This window comes from Diabrotica virgifera, chromosome 10 (assembly GCF_917563875.1).
Source record: "Diabrotica virgifera virgifera chromosome 10, PGI_DIABVI_V3a".
Taxonomy (NCBI): domain Eukaryota; kingdom Metazoa; phylum Arthropoda; class Insecta; order Coleoptera; family Chrysomelidae; genus Diabrotica; species Diabrotica virgifera.
Window position 1 is genome coordinate 147,572,653 of NC_065452.1, and position 15,113 is coordinate 147,587,765.

General features: G+C 33.1%; 2 protein-coding genes across 29 annotated transcripts in view; one reads left to right on the top strand and one right to left on the bottom strand.

The window, feature by feature from the left end:
* LOC126893466 (protein claret segregational-like) overlaps window positions 1–15,113 on the bottom strand; it is a 649,821-nt gene that overhangs the window by 399,969 nt on the left and 234,739 nt on the right. For 2 of the 21 annotated variants that reach the window (XM_050663702.1, XM_050663689.1), the window contains exon 1: window positions 6,367–6,585. The exons of 17 other annotated variants lie outside the window; for them this stretch is intronic. The gene's annotated coding sequence lies outside the window, so the exon portion shown is untranslated. Of the gene's footprint in view, window positions 1–6,366; window positions 6,586–6,921; window positions 7,097–15,113 lie in introns of those variants that run through there. 2 more of the 21 variants (XM_050663690.1, XM_050663704.1) reach the window with 2 other exon arrangements.
* Window positions 1–15,113, top strand: part of LOC126893469 (protein disulfide-isomerase A6 homolog) — a 504,458-nt gene that overhangs the window by 274,809 nt on the left and 214,536 nt on the right. Inside the window, exons 8-9 of one of the 8 annotated variants that reach the window (XR_007701193.1) lie at window positions 10,353–12,594; window positions 13,591–13,923. The exons of the other annotated variants lie outside the window; for them this stretch is intronic. The gene's annotated coding sequence lies outside the window, so the exon portion shown is untranslated. Of the gene's footprint in view, window positions 1–10,352; window positions 12,595–13,590; window positions 13,924–15,113 lie in introns of those variants that run through there. 8 annotated transcript variants of the gene reach the window in all.

Below are 15,113 nucleotides of genomic sequence, written 5' to 3' on the forward strand. Positions count from 1 at the left end.
TTCTATATTTTTGGTGATTACAATCTTCCCAATGCATCATGGGAGAATGATGAGTTTGGTTTGATGGTGCATTGTCCTGCAGGTGATCCAGCTGTGGATATTGCTCAAGCCTTTGGTTTTTTAAAATTGTTTCAATGTAATAATATTCCCAATAATCGTGGTGTTTATTTAGATTTAGTTTTTTCTAATAGTAGAGAGTTAAGTATCTTAAGAGCAAGCGATCCTCTTTTGGGTCCTTCCATCCACCATGTGGGTTATGAATGTTGCTTAATGCTAGATGTGAAAGAAACAAATAGAAATAAGTTGATTTATGATGAGTTGTTTTATGATTTTCGGAATGGTGATTACATAGGGCTTAACAACTTCCTTGCGTCCATAGACTGGCAGGTATGTATAGTTGATGATATTGATATTGCTACAAAATTATTTTATGAAATTCTTTCAATAGGTATTTCTTACTTTGTGCCATTAAAGAAATATAGAACTTCAACTTTTCCCAAGTGGTTCTCTGCTGATCTTAGAAGACTGACGCTGGAGAAAAAACATGCTCACTATATTTATGTTAATAATCGTTCTGATGCTGACTATATTAGATTTTCCCACCTAAGAGCTGAGTGTAAACAACTGTCTGAAATTTGTTTCAACAACTATATCAAAGGGATAGATGCTGGCATAAAAAATGATCCAAAATCATTTTGGAAGTATATAAATGATAAGCGATCTAGTCACAGCTTACCTAACTCATTATTTTATCAAGCCCAATCAGCAACAAATGGTCAAGAAATAGCTAATTTATTTATGAACTTCTTCCAAACTGTGTATTCACCTAACAGCAATAACCTTTACGTACCTATCCATCCATTAAACAGCAACGTTAGTACTAATATTTGTCCGTCGAAGATTACCACGACCGATATTTTTAATGGCATATGTGAACTGCCCAATAAGCTTACTGCTGGCCCAGATGGTGTGCCTAATTATTTATTAAAAAAGTGTGTCTGTACCCTTGTAATGCCGCTTGTTATGTTGTTTAACAGATCTCTGGAAACCTCTATGTTTCCTTCTTCATGGAAAGAAAGTTATATTGTTCCTATATTTAAAAATGGTCAGAAAGACAACATTGAAAATTATCGTAGTATATGTATACAATCTGCAATCCCTAAGCTCTTCGACTGTCTTATAGCAAAGCAACTTTCTTGGTTCTGTAAAGGCTTAATATCTCAATCTCAACATGGATTTTATAGCAAAAGATCCACTGCAACCAACTTGGTTTGTTATCAATCTGATATATTATCTCAAATGGAAAACCGTAAACAAGTAGATTCTATATACACAGATTTTTCCAAGGCATTTGATCGTGTTGATCATCAAATACTATTGGACAAATTAATTAATGTAGGCTTTCATGACACGTTTGTTGAATGGATTAAAAACTCTACATATGGTAGAAGCCAAAGAGTCAAGATAGGTTGTCATCTGTCTGACGGTATTTCAGTAACATCTGGAGTTCCTCAAGGTGGCCACACTTCTCCACTTCTTTTTAATATCTTTGTTAACGACATCACTTCCTGTTTCCTAAATAGCAAATGTCTAATGTTGGCAGATGATTTGAAATTCTGGAGAGTTATTGATAGCCTAAAAGACCAAGCTCTGTTGCAAGATGACTTAGACAGATTACATAATTGGTGCAATCAGAACAAACTTCACTTGAATATAAAAAAATGTTGTTTTATAAGTTTTTCTCGTAAAGTCAATAGAATCGAAACAAGTTATACTATTAACAATATGCCATTGAATTATGTTTCTTCTATTCGGGATTTGGGTGTTATTTTCGATGAGAAACTTACTTTCTGTGACCACATAAACACTATTTCAATAAAGGCATCTAAACTTCTTGGTTTTGTTACTAGGAATTGCAAGTACCTCTCCATTAATTCAACAAGGTTAGTGTATTGTTGTTTAGTTAGATCTATTTTAGAATACTGCTCAGTTGTTTGGTCACCCTATTTTCAGAATAATATTGATACATTGGAAAGAGTCCAGCATAGATTTTTGAGATATTGCGCTTACCATGTTCACACTGCCATTAGAAATCATGATTATTCCTATATTGAACAACAATTATCTTTACCCCCACTTAAGAACCGTCGTGATATATCAGGTGCTATATTTATATATAAGATCATACATGGATTTATTGATTGTCCAAACCTGTTAAATCACATTAAATTCAATGTTCCAAACCAAGCTCTACGTTACCACCAGGTTTTCAACATTCCTTTCCACAGAACAACATATGGCATTCATAACCCATTGGATAGATACATGGGGCTATTAAATGAATTTGATTATGATATTTTCAATTTAACTTTATCTCGGTTCAAAAGATCTCTTGCTTTGTGATATATATGTATGGTATTGTTGAATTTTGTTCTAATTATATTTTGTATATTTTTAGTATGTAGTGAACTTTAAATGTAACTTTTGTTATTGTTTTAACACTATAGGTAATTTATGTTTTGAAAACTGATATTGTTTGTAATTTAACTGTCAATGGGGTATCCCGTGTTTTAAATAAATAAAAATAAATAAATAAATATTAGAAGCTCTCCTCTCTCTATCCATAATTTCACTGATTAAATCTTCCGTAACACTCAATGACATTTCCCCACTTCTCTTGTAACCTTCAACACATTTTTTTACTTCTTGCAACTCGTTTTGTAAATCACCAATTTTTTGTAGTAATGTAGGAATTAATTTAACTCCGGCTTCACATTCTTCACAGTAATACTTCAATAATCTGGTTCCCTTAAGATCAATAACTTTTAATTCACTAGCAGTAAGATTCGAACAATCCCTGTGTGTAGCCCTCTGGCAGCTGTCACATGTTATATATGGTCTGCTATTTATAATTTTACAAACAACACACTCCATAATAATCGTCAAATTAAAAATTAAAGAATTAGGAAAGTAGTAGGCACGCCACTGGTAATTATTCCAAAACAGACGGAGCTTATCCTTAATTGATTTTTAATGGTAATTGCTTTTGAGCCAAAAAAACGAAAAAGAGAACTGCAAAACTGCACTAATTTTCACAGATTTCTTAGATTAGAACATTGTTGCTAGACGTTGTATACAGGGTGTACGAATCAAACTGTGTTTTTTTCTCAAACTTTAAAACACCCTGTGGAATGTTCTAGCTTTTATAAAATACTGAAATTATAACCAAACTATAGCCTTAGGTTTTCTTAACATTCTGTTTTTTGATTCATTCGCTTATGTTGGATAATAAAAAAGTTAAGCACTTTAACAACTACCCCTGTTTTTCGTTAATACAGGGTGTTTTTAAATAAGTACGGCAAACTTTAAGGGGTAATTCTGCATGATAAAATAATGACAGTTTGCTTTATAAACGTATGCCCGCAAATGCTTCGTTTCCGAGATAGGGGGTGTTGAAATTGTTCTTACAAACTGACGATTTATTTATTTCTCTAAAACGGTTTGTGATATGCAAATGAAATTTGGTAGATTTTAAGAGGTAGTTATTGCGCATTTTTTGGCATACAATTAAGAATTTTATATTCACCATTGGCATGCATACGGGTATAAATATTTTAGATATATCCCGTATGCACGCCAATGGTGAATATAAAATTCTTAATTGTATGCCAAAAAATGCGCAATAACTAGCTCTTAAAATCTACCAAATTTCATTTGCATATCACAAACCGTTTTAGAGCAATGAATAAATCGTCAGTTTGTAAGAACAATTTCAACACCACCTATCTCGGAAACGAAGCATTTGCGGGGCATACGTTATTTTATAAAGCAAACTGCCATTATTTTATCATGCAGAATTACCCCTTAAAGTTTGTCGTACTTATTTAAAAACACCCTGTATTGTCGAAAAACAGGGGTAGTTGTTAAAGTGCCTAACTTTTTTATTATCCAACATAAGCGAATGAATCAAAAAACAGAATGTTAAGAAAACCTGAGGCTATAGTTGGGTTTTAATTTCAGTATTTTATAAAAGCTAGAACATTCCACAGGGTGTTCCAAAGTTAGAGAAATAAACACAGTTTGATTCGTACACCCTGTATACAATGACAATGTACCCGTCTAGCAACAATATTATTACAGCGATATTGATAAAGAATAAGGCTATAACATATTAAAAAAATTACTTAAATCGGACATCAGGTTTAGGAAATACAAGACATTAAAAATGACCCATTTTTTGGGGTGCCCGTTTTCTCTGCCAGTGAGTGTATTTAGGAAACATAGTTTGCATACTGAAATCAGTCAAAATGGACTTAGGGTTGCACAAATCGCATCAGTAAATAATTATGTAGTTGTCAGTACTAACTTCCAGAGAAAAGATATCCATAAAGGAACATGGAAAATACCAGGAAACAACGAAACTAATCAAATTAACCATATCCTAATCTCTTAAAAAGATGGGCAACAAACATAACTAATGTCAGAACATATCGCGGGGCAAACTCTGACTAAGATCACTATCTTGTGGGGGCAAAATTACAGCAGACAATTTGTCCCTGTTGCCAGTGGCAAAACATTTTGCTAACCATTTTAAAGTTGAATTGGAAATAGGTATTAAGTTCACTGATGAAGCAAAATCAAATTAACACCTGGTCTATAATGAGTAAAGGTTCTGCTTATTTAAATTAAATCCCTATACAAGCTAAACTCATTAACTATCTTCAAATTACCTTATATCAGAACTAGTTTTTGTAGAATTAAATTTTTGGTATATTAGTGACTAAAAAATAAACAAAGAATAATGTGTTCAATAATGCAAAAACTACAGGGCCTTGAAACTAGTAAAACGAAATAGTATTACTAAGACTAGTCACCAAGGGCGGATCCAGGGAGGGGGCCATGGGGGCCATGGCCCCCTCCGAGAATTAAAAAAATATGAATTTAATTATTTACAGTTCAAATGTTTTTAATTTCAAACACATGTATAGGTATGTACAAAACAGTGGATAAGTATATAATATTATGTCTTCTGGACTAGAATTGAACAAAAGCAGTAACGGAAACCTCAAGAAAGACATATTATTATGTTCTTTAAATCAACAGAACGACCTTGAAAAGTCATCAAAATCGTATCAATTTCCATTTTCTCCACACAAAGAATAAAAAAGAAATGTAGCGTTACTTGGGCCGCGAGCACTCAGAACAAAGGAGTTTGGTACTTTCGCACATTCAAAAGAGATTTTGCAAGTGCTGCGCTTTATTTTTCTAATGAAAAATATTTTCACAATAAAGGGATGATAGCCCAAAGCCTTGTCGCGAAACCTTTAACATCTTTCGTCAAACTCATGGGCAAAGACTGAGCCATACAAACTCATGAAAAAACATCATATCACAAGAAGTTCGTTCAGGTTGGGTTGGATTTTCTAGTTGTTGCAACCCGCAAAAGTCAGTCATTAACTAGATATACCCTCAGAAGTCTAAACAGATACAAGAAAATAGAGAAAGACTAAGACCAATAGTAGAGTCTATAGTGTTCTTTAGGTCGACAAAACATTCCTCTAAGAGGCCATAGTGATGATAGCCTTCTGCTTCTGGACGAAGATGCTGGACCTAGTAATGAGGGGAATTGTTAAGGTAGCATCAGAAGATAAGACTCTTAAGCAACACCTATCCACAGCATCTTCAAGCACCAGTCAAAATCAATTGATAACATGTTGTGGTAAAGAAATAATTAAACAAATAATGAATCAGGTTCAAAGTGCAAATTATTACTCTGTCATATTTAAAAAAATGACCGACGTATTCCACGTGGAACAGTTTTCTTTAAATTTGAGATACATACACAATAACATTCGTGAAGACTTTGTCAAGTTGACTGACGCTTATAAGAACATAAAAATAATGAGTGAAACTCAATAAAGAGGGGAAGAACAAGGCCTGACATTAGAGGCATTGGGAAAATAAGTATTTAACTTGTTAAAAGAACTGCACTTGGATCCGAAGAAATGTGTAGGAATTTTGAATGTCTTTATGGCACTCAAAAGTTTGTGGTGCCTTAAAACTCTATATTGTAACCCTAATTTTTAAAAATGACTCCCAGATCCCCCGGTACCCCTACCCAAAAAAGTTCATGGCCCCTCCCGAAAATGGGTCCTGGATCCGCCCTTGCTAGTCACACTATGAAAAAATGGAATAAAGTAATTGATTGAAAAACCCCTCAGGAAAGATCTGAATATCACTTTGGTTTAAGTAATTCAGACCAACAACAGCTGCAATGTTCATTAGATGATGGGAATAAATGTTGTGAACATAATTTCTACTTTCTTTCCGTAACTTGTTACTTTCAAAGTAAAAAAATATACTTACAGTAGGTATAAAAATTATTGTAACTATGTAGGTATATCCAAATTACACAATGAACTTAAACCATTTTTCACTGAATTATATACCTATTTAATAACTGTTTTAAACATAAGAGGATACACAAGTACAATCTGAAAACATTTTTAACTTTTACGCCAACAAACTGAAAACGAAAAACTTAATTTGTATTTAAACTCAAACGAGAATGACGCCAAATACACTATCACTCTCACCAACTGACTTTGACTTCATTCATATGTCAATTTTAAAAATGTCGTGTTCTGTGGAAGAAATATGCTAACGGAAATAATTTAAAAAATGTAATATGCCGAGCACATTTATATTTAATTATTATTATGGTAAACGTATTAACTGTAAGTTATAATGAAATAATATAGTTTATAATATACTTTGATTCAAGATCATAACATTAAAAATCGACTGTTAAGTTTTGTGGTTTGAATTCGAATCACAGAACGAGATTCAAAAAGAAAGTTTGATTCCAGATTTTTCTTTATCATTATTTACATATACATTTATAAAGTAAAATATTCTTACCTTTGCTATTCTATTCTATTCCCAATGAATATTTTTGATAGCTGCGGCGTTTTTATAAAATGGTTTCTTCTAATTTTGAATTTACGTCACAAATCAAATCGGCCATACTCGGTGTCACTCGACATGAAAATGGCGGCACTTGATTCAAAATTGCTTTTACCGGGTCTCACCTGTCTCACCACACTGTGGTCTCACACAGATAATTTAAAAATACGTTAATTATATGATTTAAGTAACAATTGATACAAGATTCCGTTTAAGAGTATCAAAAATATAAAAAAACTGGCCCTGGGGCCTGGGATAATAAGATTTTTGGACGATTTTTAAATTCATCAGAAGACTTACTTCAAATACCAGTGATTTCATAGTGATTCGAAAAAGTAGACTTTAGTTATTTGATTTCATAACTCTCTTTAAAGTCTTGTTTTTTTTAGCGGTCGAGTACACTGCGCATGCTTTTTAGCCGAACTAGTCTACTTGATAGAATAGCCGTTTAAAACTACACTTCCTAGTTCGCACTATGCTAGTATTTTAGTCGAGTAGCGAGTAGGCGGTAATTTAGTATAACTAAACTTCTTGTCTGAAAAACAAATATTTATTCAAGTAGATTAGTAAGTAGTTTAGTCGAGTCTATATCCATTTAGTTAGTGCGATGTCATGCGTTTTGACCATCTTACGGAACTGTCGTAACAATACATATATTTATAAATTATATTTTGTAGTAAAGTGTGTGTAAATAAACGCTGTGTCTAGGTACACGCTAACGTGTACGCAAATAAAAAAGTTAGGTACACGCGAATTAAACTTCATCAAGCCAGTGACGTCATTATTTAGCGTGCGCAGTGACTTTATATTTTGGTGCACGCTATTTTGATATGTGTAGGCCCGGTACTTTATGTCTCTGTCTAAATTAGACAATATATATAAATTATATAGCATCATAGCGGAGCAAAGGGCATATCAGTGTTTCAATAGTAGTAAATAGTAGAAGCAAAAGGTTTGATGGTAGGAATAGGGTTGCTGGCCTCACGCATCTTTTAAGTTTTCAACGTAGGTTGAAGTTTTCAACAGGGATGTAGGTTCCTTTTCGCAGGGAGGCAATATCTTCCTAAAATAAGATCTTGAAGAAGCTTCATTTCTATTCCGGTTATCATCATTGATGGAGAATAGCATGTTGCTTGTTGCTTCATGTTCGGAATTTCTGTAGGCTATTGCCACTAGCGCGCTAGCGCCACCTGTCGGCTTGAAGTGAAACTACGTTTTGAAAATGTAAAATTTGAGGTAAAGATTCAAATTTAATTTTATAAATATTTGAATAACGAGCTAATTTTGCTAAATTAAATTAAAATAAAAATAGTTCAAACACTTATACAAAAACAATAATAAAGCAATTTTATGAATGTAAGGTTAGATTGCTCTGGTTATCACCGCACACCACTAGATGGCGCTATATTGTTTGCTTCCTCAAAGGTAATGGGAAATTTCAAGAGTTGTATGTATTACAGTCAATAGTATTTGTTCACAGTCATTGGGTGCGTTCGGACGACCACAGCGGCTGGACAGCTGGCTGAGCCAGCAGTAGCTGTCAGACGTCACCGCTGGAAGCCAGCCGCGGGAGCCGCGGAGAGATTTTACTAAGCTTTCCCTATCACGGCTGGATACCTTAGCTGGATACAACCACTCAGCCGATTTCTGCTGACCGCCAGCCGCTATGGTCGTCCGAACGCACCCATTTGTTTCGAGCTTCTTTCATATGTTGTATAATCCGTGTATATTGTTATTATCCACGAATTATGCGACATTTGACAGAAGCTGGAAACAAAACGAGAATCTAATTAGGCATTCCAAATCACGTGATATAATATGGCTGCTGGATGGCAAACCTGTCATCCATAGGCGTATCCAATTATTAAACCACTTCATATTTAATTTGCTATCACAATTTCACAGATTTCGCTACACAATTAACAAAAAAACAAAACCAAACAGAATATTCTTTACAAATTTGTCAATATTTAATGTAAACATTAGATACGCGATGACCACCCCCCTTATCTATTTCTATGGCCATGTCAGTTTAGCCATCCACCGGCCACCACTGACAGTTCATTGGAATCCCTAATTCGCACACTTTAACCAACGTTGCCAAGTCGCTAAAATCTCGAACTTTGACACCAATTTGACAATTGACAGATGATCGACGGTAAATTGTAAATATAAATAATCTTGAAATATAAAATAAAACTTATATTTTATATTTATATTCTAAGAAATAAATCAAATCCAAATCATATATCCTAACAACAATAACTAAGTCGGGAACGGGACCAATGGATAAAAGCCAAAAAAAGGAAAACAGATCTAAAATTAAACCTCAATCAACGCCAAAACATAGTGTACCAAAGCCAGGCAATAAAAAGAAATGGTGATCTAGAACGCAAGGAAATAGCTGATAAAAGAAATAAAAGTGAAGAAAATAATGCTGAGACTTCTCTCGACCATGTAAGTGTAAGATATAGTTTATTACAATATGGGTAGATGCAAAGCTTACGTTTTGGACCGCCTTAACGCATAGGTATAATCTAAACCTAAACTGTCCTCAAATTTTCTTCTTCTAATGGCGCTACAACCTTTTGTGGGTCTTGGCCTACTTAACAACGTTTTTCCATTCTACCCTGTCAGATACTTTGGATACTCCTTCGACACTATCTGATGTGCATGGTTTTAAGATCCCCCTCTATGTCATCTATCTATCTTTTATGGGGCCTCCTCTTGGTCTTTTTCTTTGGGGCTTCCATCTTTGGATTACTTTCACAGCTCGATTATCTGTCATTCTTTCTAAGTGATCAAGCCAGTTTAGTCTTTTTTACAAATCTAACAATATATGTGCTCTGCATTAGTTCATACAGCTTGTGGTTCATTTTAATTCTCTATGAACCATCGCTGCAATGTGTTGGACCAAATATCTTCCTTAGTATTTTGTGCTCAAGTATTCTCAGTTGATTTTCATCAGTGGTTGAGAGGGTCCAAGTTTCATATCCATATGTGACCACTGGTCTAATTACCGTTTTGTATTAGACTCACGATTCAGTAACTTAATTTTCATTAACTTTTTGTATGCATAAAAACACTTATTACTGCTGCATTTATTATTGAACCTAGGTAGTGAAAATTGGAGGCACAATTTTGTAGGTATTGTTGTCTACCTTCAGATTGTCATGTTGATTTGACTATGTGCACTCCATATATCTTGTTTTACATTCATTTATATATTAGATCAAACATAGCAGCTTCCCGTTTCAGGTCTATTTCGCTTAATACCTTTTTGTTGTGTCTTATTATGGTAACTGTTCTTAAATAATATTAAAATACACTTGTATGATTTTTTATGGTACACAATGTAGAGTTTTTATTGATGTATTTATTTTTAGGAACAAACACCACTAACACCAGATATTTTAAATGTAGGAACAGGAGAAACTGCTGGAACTTAACACAAAGGGGTTTGACTAGTGAAGATTTGGATAAACAAAAGGAATTACTTTGGGCTATAGCTACATGCAGGTTTATTTCCTTGTGGCTTCCTATGTATATTCTTATGAACTTATACACTTTGATATGTTTTTAGTCTCATGAAGATTTTATAATTTATTATTTTATTTATATTGTTATATTTATGATGAATAAACATTATTATTATTACGGTAATTTCCGTAATAAAATTTAAATAAATTAACTGTAATCAATAAACCGTTTTTAATGTTAATAAATTATCAATAATGATTCCCAAATATTTTATTTGTTTGACAACTTCTATGGGTTGATTGTTGAATCATGGACCTTGAACGAAGATATGTGCCAAAAATTGGAAGCATTTGAGATGTGGCTATATCAGAGAATTCTTAAAAGCCCATGGACTGATCGGGCCACAAATGAGGAGGTCCTTAGAAAAATGGGTAAGAACCGGGAGGTACTAACCACCATGAATCCAGATATGCCCTCATACAAGCTATTCTGCAAGGAAAAATATTTGGAAAGCGAGGTATAAGAAGAAGAACAACCTGGTTAAAGAACCTCAGAACTCTAGCGTTAACTGTTGCTCGTTAGTACTGCTCTGAATCATTTTCAATACAAATATTTGATCTATGGTGGATCTGCCCTTTTTGAATCCTCCCTGGTATTCACCAACCTGCTCATTTAAGTGCCTTTCCAATCTGCTTCTTATGACTCTGGCGAGTACCTTATATGTTACGTCTAACATGAAATTCATACTGGGATTGCAGTACGGTTAAGAAAGGAATGCAATTCAACACAACATCTGTGTAGTTTTTCGGCGTTGCTGCAGATAAAGTGAAGATTATCATGATGATCGCCAACATTCGTTATGGATAGGCACAGCAGGAAGAAGAATATTGTGAGATTAATATTGATCATATTAATATTTTGTATTAATAATCAATGCTTGGGTTTAACAAATACACAACTTATAATAGAAATATATTTTATTGTCATGGAAAATTGTACAATTTGATGGACAAAGCTTACTAAAGAGTTATAAAAAATACAAAAACAACGTTTAACTTGAACCGGTGCTCTACAAGGTTGTTATTGAGTGAAAAGCACTTTAAAACCCAATGATAACGAAAACTTTCCATAGAAGGCCATAATTTTTAATCAAATTTTCTTTTAATTTACTGTAAACGGCCATTATCGATCGCTTATTTTTGTTTTGGTTATAACAGCCTGTATATTAGCATTAATTCAAGTATTTCTATAGTTGTATTAGAGGTATTTTTTTAATGTGTAAAATAATTGTTTGGTTGCTCTTGAGTAGGTACTTTTACGACTTGATTGTATTCCTTAAGCCTTAGATATTACATACTTAGTTTGACAAACACTATTTTTTATCACTACGCAAAATACAATTTAGGTATGGAAATACAAACTTTTACTTTTTTTTACATATCGCTTAAAAGCTTGAATAAACTTATGTTTTGAACTTTATATTGACTAGAACTTTATATTCCTTTAATAATTAAATTATTACTACCTTTAATAATTAAATTATTATATTACTTCATATTATTTATCATTAATTTCATGTTTGTGTGCTGGCACCATACATCGTCTATTTTAAATTTACCGCGCACTGACTGGGACGCGTACAATTGGCAACGTTGGTTAAAGTGTGCGAATGGACCATGATAGTGTGACGTCAAAACGTCAAAATTTTTCCAAACACGTTGTCTCTAGGGTATACGCTACCGTGTACGCAAATAAAAAAGTTAGGTAGAATTAAACGTCATAACAAATATTTTTCTATCAAACAAACACTAAGGCCCGATTGTACATTGGCGGCTTAAGCTATGGCTTAGTTGAACCGGGTTCAATTTTGAGCGTCGGTTTAACTTCATTCGGGTTGTTCAATGCCGAGTTCAGTTAAGCCGAGGTTCATACAAATTTTGGTAAGGTTGGCAACGTAAGGCATGCGTATTCAAAGCAATTCCCGTCAATTCTCGACATAAATTTTCCCGCCATTTATGTATTATTATTTGGTTTTTGTCAATATAATTCTTTTATTACTGTTATTAGTTTAATCGGTATTTTCTATCGTTTAGTTTATCAGTTTAATCAATTTCCTACGTTAAATTTGTGAACAGACCATTTGAATAGGTATTATAAGTATTAGGATATTGCAATGTGTTTATTTTCTTTTTGTAAAAAACTGTTTTTATATAAGTGTTTTTTTCTACACTGGACGCAAAAAAGCCTTCCAATTTCACTTCTCAAAAAGAAATATTGGTATCTTTGGCCAAATAATAAAGCAGAATTGTACAAAATAGAATGAAACAAATAACCCCCAAAATTTTAAAGAAGTTTATCAAAGCCATTGATTGTAGCAGATAGTAAGAAATTTTTATAAATATCTAATAGTTGTTGTATGTATTAGTTTAAATTTCTAAATTAACAAAGTATTCATGCATAAGATTTTCAACCTCCTCCTACGTTTGACAAATTGTACTTCTCATGATTCTCTAGACTATAGACAGTTAGATTTACTACATTTTTGGCTAATGTTATTGCTACTTCTTCTTCTTTATGTAGTATAAGCAAAGGGTTATTAAAAAGCATTGCAATATTGTGTATCATTGATGTTCCAATTACAATTGAATGGGCCTTCCGAATAAAAGTGCCATGTGATTCGTTTTTAAGAAATCGAACAAAAACTGTTAAAATTATAATAATGGTAAATTTATACATTTTAAGGATTAGTAATTAATTACTTCAGCTTAGTACCATCTGTTTAATTTCAGTACTTAAATTACATCTCAACTGAACTAACTTTTCTTCGTCATTGATATTTTATGGACTTTACGGTCTTTAAATGTACCTATATTCTTCTTAATATATTCGTCATGCTTTGACTGGCTGATTGACATATAGTCCATGCCATTAAAAAAGGATTAGTAATACAGTACAGTTATTTACAAACTGTATTAATAACTAACCTTTAAATGTGTAAATTTACCAATATTCCAATTTTAACAGTTTTTGTTCGATTTCTTAAAAACGAATCACATGGCACTTAACAATTGTTATTCGGTAGACCCATTCAACTGTGTCTATGCATTCTGCATTCTCATTGTGCCTCATTAAATAAAATTTCAGCTTGTGATGAAGGATTGCGTAAGGGTGTTATCAGGTTTTCTTGACTCCGTAACCACTATCACCAAAGAAGATACTAATTCAATCTTCACATTCTCTTCTCATAAATATTTAACTGTTTACAGCTATGATTTCAAATTCACTCAAAAATGTTAATATTTGCCTTATTCTAGGGAAGTAGGTAGGTAATTTAAATAATTTTAGAAGGTAAATTAGTTTGTAATTATTATTAAATAAAGTGATAATATGTACCTACATAAGCATGGTACAAATATAATTAATTTAAGATTTATTAATAAATTATGTACATCTAATTTAATAAATTAACAAAATCGTTTTCTACATTTGCTTCAAAATCATTCACAAGTTGCAAAAAGGAGCCTGTTGCTTAAAACCAGTGATATGGGCCCACTTCACTGCACAAAACCTTAATTTAAGGCAATAAAAACCATGTTCTTAGAAGATACAGCTTGGTTCTTGAAATGTCAATAACAAATTTGCCACTTGTTTTCGTTCTCGTTCTTACCTATCTGTTCGATTTTTTATTCTATGAGCAATATTAGTTTCATACAAATAGTGAACAGTGAACAGATATCCAAAATCTTTGCAACAATGCATTATCCTTCCATTTTCAAAATGATTTTCTCTAGACCTACACTGTTTCTGTGTTCTCCTTCCTTCTAGAATATTTACCATTTCCAGAAAATCTTCATTATTAGTTAAATTTTCAATGAGGTTCATTTTTAAGGTGTAAATATTATGATTTCCGTTGACAATGACAAAAATGTGAGGTTAAAAATGCTTGAACCAGCGTTAAACCGCCGAACATCGACCGCTCAGCTGAACCCGGGCTTAAACCGAGCTCAAGCTTAAACTTTGTATGTACAACGCACTTCTTGCCCTGAACTCGGTAATGGCGCTGAGCCGGAGTTGAACCTCGATTGTACAACCGGGCCTAAACATACCAAAATAGCGTGTATCAAAATATACAGTCACTGCCCACGCTAAATAGTCACTAGCTTGATGAAGTTTAACTTTTTTATTTGCGTACATTTTAGCGTGTACCTAGACATAACGTGTTTGGAAAACTTTTTTTGACGTTTTGACGTCACGACTATCACGGTCTATTAGCATCTCGTGAAACAAATGACAATCGATGAAAGGGTTGCCAGGTCAGTTTTGATGTCTTCAGTAGTTTTGCTTTCAAAAAATCAGTAGCCATCAGTAGATTTTTTGAGCCATTTATAATACAGTAAAACCGGTGTTAACGGCCACCTCTTAAAATCGGCCACTTCTACTAACGGACAGTTTTTAAATAACGGCCAGTTTAAAATTCTCCAAACTAATTATATTATGTAGATTCGCTTATTTATGAACTGGTATCTACGGTCACCTTTATATTATTGACGCGGCCAAGTAATCTCGTATTTTTAAAGCCTTCACAGAAATTTACATACTATATTTATTTATTTGGTCTTTTATATTATACCTGATACCTATCTAGTGAGCGCGTAAAAGTTAGAATA